Source organism: Protopterus annectens, chromosome 13.part0 (genome assembly GCF_019279795.1).
Source record: "Protopterus annectens isolate FY-2018-M chromosome 13.part0, PAN1.0, whole genome shotgun sequence".
Taxonomy (NCBI): Eukaryota; Metazoa; Chordata; order Ceratodontiformes; family Protopteridae; genus Protopterus; species Protopterus annectens.
Window position 1 is genome coordinate 335,616,742 of NC_056747.1, and position 9,585 is coordinate 335,626,326.

Here is a 9,585-nt window from a genome sequence, read left to right on the forward strand (position 1 = left end):
GGATGGACCCTTGCACAAAGACAACTTATTTGGTGTTAAGGCAGAGGAAGTCTTAAAAAAGATGGAAGAAAAAGCTAAATCTGTGCAGACAGTTAAGGATTTCCTACAGGTCCAGCCACCAATGTTCTGCAGGCATTGCCCCTCCAATCACTGGTCCTTTCCTGCTCCCACCAGGTCAGTTCAGCCCAGACCCTGGGGAAGCAGCCCCCCCCCCCCCCCAGATAGCAGCCACAGAGAATGCAGAGATCTAAACAGTGGAATTCCTCCACTTCAAAACCAGGGAGTTCTAAGCCAACCCCTCATGGTAAGAACTCACAATGACTCTCCTTCCCCACCTCCTCCCTCTGCCCACCTGCACTTACCCCTAGGAGAAAACTCTCCTTTCACGCAAGCACCTGGGCCACTATTACCAACGACCGCTGGGTCCTCAACATAGTGTCCCAGGGATACAAATTTTCTTTCCTCACTCTTCCAACCCGAAAAGGGTTCTCAGCTCTACCTCCAAACCAGTGGGCAGAGGCGAAAAAGCAAGTCCTTTCCCTGCTCTCTATGAGGACAATAGAGCATGTTCCTGCAGAACAGGTAGGCTAAAGTTTCTACTCCAGACTATTTCTGGTACCCAGAAAAGAGGGCACCTGGCACCCCATCCTTGATCTATCCATTCTAAACACCTTCCTGGTGATACCGAAATTCAAAATGCTCACCCTCCAGCAACTGCTACCCATGCTCTCCAAGGATGCTTGGCTAGCCACCTTAGACCTAAAAGAGGCCTACCTCCACATCCCTATCAGGGAATGATGCAGGAAATATCTATGTTTCAGGGCAGGATCCCTGCACTTTCAGTTCTCTGCACTTTCCTTTGGCTTATCTACTGCTCCCAGAGTTTTCACAAAATGTCTGGCTCCCACCATTGCCTTTTGCAGGCAAAGGAATACCCAAATGTACCCATATTTAGACGACTGCCTAATTGAGGCAGACAGTCAGGAAAAGCTACTCAAGCACCTGGCCTTTGTAAAGTCCCTCCTGACCTCCCTAGGGTACACTGTCAACTAAAAGAAATCCAAACTAGTACCTGCCCAAAGGATTATATTCCTGGGAGCAAGCCTGGACACAGCATCCCAGATGGCATTCCTTACACCAGAAAAGCAAACTTATCTGACAGCCTACTTCTCTCAACTAGCCACCAGACCCCAGTTATTCGCAAGGAAAATCCTGCAAGCTCTGGGGTTCATAGCATCTTGCATTCTACTCATTCCATATGCCAGACTGCATATGAGGAAACTTCAGTGGTACCTAAAAAGCCTTTGGTGTCAACACTCTCAAGACCTGGAAACTCTTATACCAATGATACCTTGCCTAAGGAAGGATTTTCTTTGGTGGGCAACAGTATGCTCCCACAACAAGGGACTACCTTTCTCACCACCCCCCGCCACCCAGACCCTCACCACAGATGCATCAGACTATGCCTGGGGTGCACACCTAGACAGCAGTTGCATACGGGGCCAAAGGAGCCCACAGCAAATCCATCTGCACATCAACCAGAAAGAGATGTTAGCTGTCCAGCATGCATTGACAGCTTTCAGGCCCCTTTTCTCCCCAGGGGCTCTCCTGATCAAAACAGACAACACCGCTGTGATGTGGTGTATCAACAAGCAGGGAGAGACTCACTCCTACCCTCTATGCAGGCTGGTCACGAACCTTTGGCACACAGCCTCTGCCATGCAACTCCACCTGTTAGCACATTTCCTGACAGGTTCTCTAAACTCTCTGGCAGACCACTTGAGCAGAAATCTTCTGGACCCACATGAGTGGCAGCTAGACAAAAGAACCTTCACCCTAATAACTCAGAAATGGGGCACTCCGAAGGTTTACCTCTTTGCCTCCCACACCAACCATCAGCTCAGCAAGTTCTGCACCACGGAGCATCACTGCATGGCTTGGAAAGTGGATGCCCTATCCTTCCCTTGGGTCAAGCTATCAGTCTATGCGTTTCCTCCACTACCTCTCATCACCAGGGTACTGCTCAAAATAAGGGAGGAAAAACCAAGGACAGTTCTTATTGCTCCAGACTGGCCTCACCAGCACTGGTACCCACTGCTGCACAGCCTGTCCCCACTGCCACCATGCCATCTCAATCAGACCCCAACCCTCCTGACCCAGAGGGAAGGAGAATTCATGCATCCCCAATTGCAGACCCTCAATTTTGGCAGCCTGGCTTATTCCCTGACCCCATATCAATATGCCAACCTCAATAAACAGGTTCTAGATGCCATACGTGAGGCCAGACGCCCTAGCACTATAAAGTCTTATGCTGACAAATAGAAAAGGTTCTGCACCTGGATTCAGGCTAAGGGAGCCAATACGGCACGGCTCTCCCTACCCCTCATCCTGGATTACCTAGCTGACCTGCTACACAGTGGTCTCTCTTTTTCCTCTATTAAAATTCATGCCTCTGCTATCTCTGTGCATTTCCACACTGAGCAGCCCCTTTTCTCACACCCTCTGATCAAACAATTCTTAAGAGGGGCTAGCAACTTGAGGCCACCCAGAAGAGCACCCACCCCAGTTTGGGACCTTACCTTTGTGTTCGAAAAACTCACCCCGCCCCCCTTTGAACTGGCATCTTCTCCTGGAATACAGCTTTTCTTCTTGCCATCACTTCAGCCAGAAGTGTCTCCGAGCTACAAGCACTCATGGCTGTGGAGCCCTTCATCATCTTCCATGCTGACAGGGTTTCCCTCAGAACTAACCCATCCTTCATGCCCAACGTGGTGTCCAGTGTGGCTCTCAACCAATCCATTCATTTACCTACCTTTTGCCCTAACCCACAAAACAAGGGGGAAAGGATACTGAACTCTCTAGATGTGGACAGACAGCTCAGATTCTATCTAGACAGGACCAAATCATTCAGAAAGTCTGATCAATTACTGGTTAGCTTTGCTGCAGTGGCAGAGGGCAAAACCATCTCCAAACAAACAATTTCCAAATGGATAGCACACTGCATCCATTTCTGTTACAAGCAACATGGAAAATCTCCCCCTAAGGGGGTCAGGACTCACTCCACCAGAGTAGCCTCCACTTCTGCAGCTTTCCTCAGAGGAGTCCCCACCAGGGACATCCTGGAGGCTGCCACCTGGACATCTGTTCACACTTTTACCAAGCATTACCACCTGCCTATCTTCTCCAAATCCAGGGCAGGCTTTGCCACTGTAGTCTTGCAGGCCATCCTAGCCAGCCCCTAGTCTCCTTGACTGCCTCCACCCTTTTCCTCAGCTTTGGGAATCAACCCAAATGTGATGACTGCAACAGTGAAACCCAAAAAACATAGTACAGTTGTGTGCACTTGCCATAAATGTAGATGTTTGAGTGTATTCACTGTTGCAGTCCTGGTTTTTCTCCCTCCATTCCCCTCTTCTTTATCTCTCTCTCTCTCTCTCTCTCTCTCCTTACAGGGAACATTTTGGTATTTACTTTCTACTGGTGGGGTTCTTCCACCATACCCTGGCTCCCACTTGGGGGGTTCTGAAAGTTAGGGCAAGAAAAACTGATGTAATGGTGTCGGCTGCCTTACTTTATACTACTGACAACCTGACATCAGTCCTGAAGCGACGGCAACTGACGCAGAAATACTAAGCCTCTGGTATTCGGGCTGACCAAGGGCTACCCTGGCAGGGATAACCCAAATGTGATGACTGCAACAGTGAATACACCCAAACATCTACATTTATGGTAAGTGTACACAGCTGTACTTTCTGTGATTGTCTTACTAAAGCTGTCAGAGTTTCTTTGACTACACCTTAAATTATGTCATTTTTTAGCTGGAAACCCTAAACGTGGCTTACTGCATGGCACCCTTTAGTACTTATAATGGAATAAGTCAAACCTTGTATTGTTCTAAATTCATATACAAGATGTTCTCAGAAATGGAATTCACCAAGATGTTAACTTAGAGGTTGCTTCCTTATGGTCATTATACACCGAACTTGTGCAGTGCTCAAGTGTTTTAACGGAAAAATTATTTCTGTGTGCAGCTCTGTTTAGGACATATGATTTAAGAGGTATAACAGAGTGTTGCAAAATAGATGACTATTGGATTCTGACCTGTTCTGGCTTTCCCAGATGTGTGTAAATATTTGAACTGCATAGCATTTAAGAAATGAAATATGTTATTGCTGTATTTAAAGTTGTCCTTATTTTCTCCCTACAGAGTTTCCCTGTGGATGGGAACATCAGAGAATCATCCTTGCTTAAAGTTAACAATGAGGATGGTTGGTAGAGGATGTCTCATTTAAAATGTGTGTGTGAATAAATATACATACATACATACATACATACATACATACATACATACACACACACACACACACACACACACACACATATATGTGTATGTGTGTGTCTGTACACATAGGTATCTGTATATCTGTGTGTGTATGAACACACACACCTTTTAGTAAGCTGTAGTTATTTCTCTAAATGATCTCCTAGTTCACAGCACTTATTTTTCAGAAATTATGAAAAAATTAAGCTTCTCTTTGTAATAAATAGTCTTCCTTACCACTGTTCTAGCTGAAAATGCTATTTTACCTTTTTTGTCCTTGGTTAAATATGTAGTAAATAAATTTATTTTTAAGTAAGGCAGGAGTGTGGCCTTCTCTATAATGTACTTCTATTGTTTTATCCTCTTTCACTTTTGTTAAAAACAGACGTATTATGTTCAGAAGTTAGTTAAAACTTATGTATGCATCTCCATCAGTCAGTTACTGCAGTGTCCTGTCTAATTATACCAGAATTAGACTGATTTTTACAGACTTGTGATTCCACTGTCAGTATGTCTGTTATTCCTTACAGACAAGTGGTCATCATAATCAGTTGAGTTAGCATGATTTGCTGAACAGTATTTATTATCCAGATGATCAGAGAGCAGATAGTAGTAGATTACTTGTTTCTCATTGGCTGCTTGGCTGTTTTGCAAAACTCACAAGTGTGAACAGGCTTTCAGTGAAAGCTACATAAACACTTTTTTTTCTGTGGTGGGAGCAAAACCTGACAGTACCATGTAGGACCTTCGCTAATTAAGTTACCGACTCTTGAGTTAACTTTACAGTAAGATTGAGAAGTTATCCCTTCCCAGTCCTGCAGCAACCCCCTTTTTAAATAATTTAGTGCTTAGTTGTCCAGAAAGGGTACATATGTTATCGAAGGTTCAACTCAGCGAACCTCGGTTCGTCAAACCCAAAACCGTGAACATTCATTTAAACAAATGTTCACATCAGCGAATGTTTACACAGGAAATGGGATTAGTTGGCCAACATCAGGAAGTTTGCCCTTTTCCCCACTGTAGTGCGATCTTGGAGTTTGTGTGTATATAGATAGGGGGGTTGTGGGGGGTGAAGCCCCCCACCTGTGTGGGTTTGACATAGTGCTGTGTGTGTTATGGTCACAATGTTGGTCAACTTGATATCTGCATTGCTTGCTGTACTTATTTCCTTGCTTCGCTTGAAAGAAAGTTACTGTTTGTCGTTTTTGCATTTAAGTTACCTGTAACACATTGCACTTGTTACCTGGCACTTGCTCACTAAAGCAATTATAAGTCAGCACTAAAAATTAAAAGCACTACACCCTCACTCCCCATTGGCCCTTGTTTTCAATTATAAAGGAATTCCCAATATTATTCTAGCATGTCCAAAGGTCAGTTGTCAATATCCTCTCCGGTCCAGCTGGTGAATATGGGAATCTTGAGGCAATGTTACAACTGCCTCATGTACACAGACAACCCTCTCCTCCTCCCAACAAATTCCAACACATGTGAGAGATGCAACCATATAGCCAAACTGGAGGCTAAGCTCTCTCAACTCAGTACTGGCATAACCAGTCAGGAGGAGAAGGAAACCACACTCACTACAATTCCAGTCTCACATAGACCTACCACGACAGCAAACCAAACGCATAATCACACAAAAACATACTCGGAGGCTCTAAATAAAGATCTGCCTAAGCAGCAGAGACCTCCAAAGCAGACACCCAAGCAACCACTACCCCAAAACAAAACACGTGCAACACATATCTCACAAAGCCAGTGTGCCGAACAGTCACAGCCCTTAAGACTAAACAACACACCTGATACACTTGTAATAGGTGACTCTATCGTCAGGCACACTGACGTCCTGCTCACCAGGCTGAACAAGGAGAAAGTCACGGTGAGCAGCCTGTCTGGCGCTAGGATCCGCCACATAACACAAGCACTCAGGTCACTCCAAGACAAGTACAAATATGACTCAGTCATTGTCCATGCTGGTGTGAATGACCTGAGACGTACCTCCCTGGACTACATGAAAAGAGACATAGAGGAGCTCTCTGAGCATGTAGCCCAGGCTGGTATGACCCTGACCTTGAGTAGCATCTTACCCTCACCAAGAATGATGCCACAATATGAAGACAAGATGATCAATTTCAACAATTGGCTTAAGTATTGGTGTCATTCAAAGGGGATCCAATGCCTGTCAGTTTGGGATGATATGCACGGCAAGCCACGATGCTTTGCTAGGGACGGCTTGCACCTGTCACCCCTGGGCTTTTGGATATTGGCAAAGGCTCTTGCTACCCCCATAGTGCCTTTTTTAGGCAAGTCTCAAAAGACAAACCCACCTCCATAGGTATCACAAGGGATAAGAAACCAAGAGTAATGCTACTCAACGCCAGAAGTCTAAACCTCAAGATGCACGCACTCGAAACTCTCCTTAGCATGGAGAACATCGATATCTGTGCAAGTAACAGAAACCTGGTTCAGGACTCCTGAGAGCACCCCAGCACTACCAGGTTATACCTCATACCATGCTTTTTGGCCCCAAAACTTGGACCGAACCACAAAAGGAGGAGGAGTATCGATATTCATCAAAGATACTCACACCTCCAGGTTGGTGGCAAAGCACGAAGCATCAGAGACTATCCATGTGCAACTAACAGTGGGTAAAACTGCCTTCCAGTTTATAGCCTGCTACAGACCACCCTCCCAAACCCAGGAACCCCACTCGGCCTTCCTGAGAACACTGGAAAATATGAAGGTCTCTCCGAACACCATTATATTGGGCGACTTCAACTACCCAAACATAGACTGGGAGCATTACTCTAGCTCCAACACCCTTGCCCAAAGGTTCCTAGAATTCATAAACTCAAATGCTATGGAACAACTTGTTACCACTCCCACAAGAGGGGAAAACATACTGGACCTGATCATCACCAACATGGGGACTCTATGCTCCAGACCAAAAGTGTATCCCTCACTGGTAAGATCAGACCATAAACTGGTCTCACTGGATATTCACATCCTGACCCCACCCCCTGCCCAGAAAACCACAGTGAAAAACTTCTCTAAAGCAAATTTCACACTCCTCAAAACCGAGGTGGAATCCTTCAAAGCCCCCGGGCCTGTGGAAAATACGGCTCAGACCGCAGAATCCTTTATAAATGCATTCTATGAACACCTTCAGGAATGCATGGATCATGCAATCCCAAATAAAACCAAGACCCAATCCTCCAAAGGCAGATGACCTGTCTGGTGGACCCCAGCCATAAACAAACTATACAATAGAAGGAGGAAGCTACTACATGATAGAGCAAAATCCCAAAAAGGGAAGGCATCTCTGATCAGTATTAGCAAAAAACTAAGGGCACTCATAAAATCATCAAAGGCCAGCTTCAAGAGAAAAATTGCACAGGACACTAAGGATAATCACAAGGCTTTCTTTAGTTATGTTAGGAACCTGGGTGGGAATTCCCAGATATGCTCAGAATTAGTCCAAAATGACAAAAAATACACCGAACCCACAGACATTGCCAACATCCTAGCTGAGAGGTTCAGCGCAAACTTCTCCCCCCCCCTCCCCACCAAAAGGGCAAATATCTATCCCAGCAGAGTGCTGCCCCCCTGACATCTCAGATGCTCAGGTGGGAGCCGCCCTGTCCAAAGCAAAAAACACAGCATCAATGAGACCAGACGGTGTCCCAGGCTGCATCCTACATGAACTCCAAGAAGAGCTAAACACAAACATAAAACTACTGTTCAATCTCAGCCTTACTACAGGATATGTACCCAAAGAGTGGCATACAGCAACAGTGGTCCCTCTCCACAAAGGTGGTGCCTCAACGGACCCTGGAAACTATCGCCCCATAAGCCTGACTAGCTTGGTCTGCAAAGCTATGGAAAGGATCATCATGGACCTCATAAATAAAGATATTGGGGACCTACAGACACTGGATCCTACCCAGTTCAGCTTTGTTAAGGGCAGATCCTGCCTCTTAAACCTGGTTGACTTCTTTGAAACAGTCACCAAGGCCATTGACAAAGGAAAGGTGGTCCACACAGCCTATCTGGACCTCGCAAAAGCCTTTGATACAATACCCCACTCGGGCATTATAGATAAGCTCACCAGCTTAAATATAAACCCCTATGTCACTAGATGGGTTGCAAACTGGCTCAAGGACAGAACCCACATGGTTAGAATTGCTGGAGCCATGTCAGACTCCAAACCAGTTACAAGTGGCATCCCACAAGGCTCAGGCCTGGGACCTCTCTTGTTTGGTATATATTTCTCGGAGGTACAGGCCAACACGGAAGGACTGTGGCTGACCAAGTTCGCAGATGACTGCAAACTGGGCGCCATAATCGACTCTCCAGCCGACACAAGCATCCTCCAAAAGGGCCTCATAGAAACAGACAACTGGTGCCAGAGCCATGGCCTCAAGCTAAACGCTAAAAAGTGTATAGTCATCCCCTTTGGCAAAAACAAGTGCCCACAAATTACCACATAGGTGGTAATCCATTAAGTACAGAAGAAGTAATTAGGGACCTGGGGACCCAAGTTGATAGCAATCTCTCATTTGACAACCACGTGGCCAAAGTGGTTAGAAAAACATTTTATATAGCCCACCTAATCATGAAGGGATTCACATCTAGATTAGGGGAGGTCATCGTGCCTCTTTACTCATGCCTCATCAGGCCCATAATCGAGTACAATGCCCCTTTTGGGATGTACCTTACCAAACACCTGCAGCAACTGGAAAGACCCCAAAAGTACCTCACCAAGAGGATCAAAGGGCTCAAACAGATGCCATATGCTGCCCGGTTAAAGAAACTCCAGCTCTACTCAGCGGCATACCGCCTGCTCAGAGGTGACCTGTGCCTGCCGTATAAGGCCATGTCCAACCCGGAATTAAGGGACATGCTGCACCTCAAAAAATCCAAATCCCATTGAGCTACACGCTCGAGAGACTTAAACCTCAGCACTGAAATAAATAGGACATGCTGGAGGGACAGATTCATAACCCAGAGGCTCCCTTCACTCTGGAATAAAATCCCAGTCCAGGTTAGGCAGAGTCCCTCATTGATTCTCTTCAAGAGGAGTCTTGATGAGTGGATGGGGGATCGTAGGTTTACCCCGGGTATCACTTCTGTGTCACTGTTAGACAGAGACATAGTATACTAACCTCGAAAAAGGGCATAGCAAAATTAATTTAAAATGGGTGGTGAAAGCCAAACACACTCTGGCTAGGCTTATAAATGCCCTAGGGCAGATAGCCTAGTAT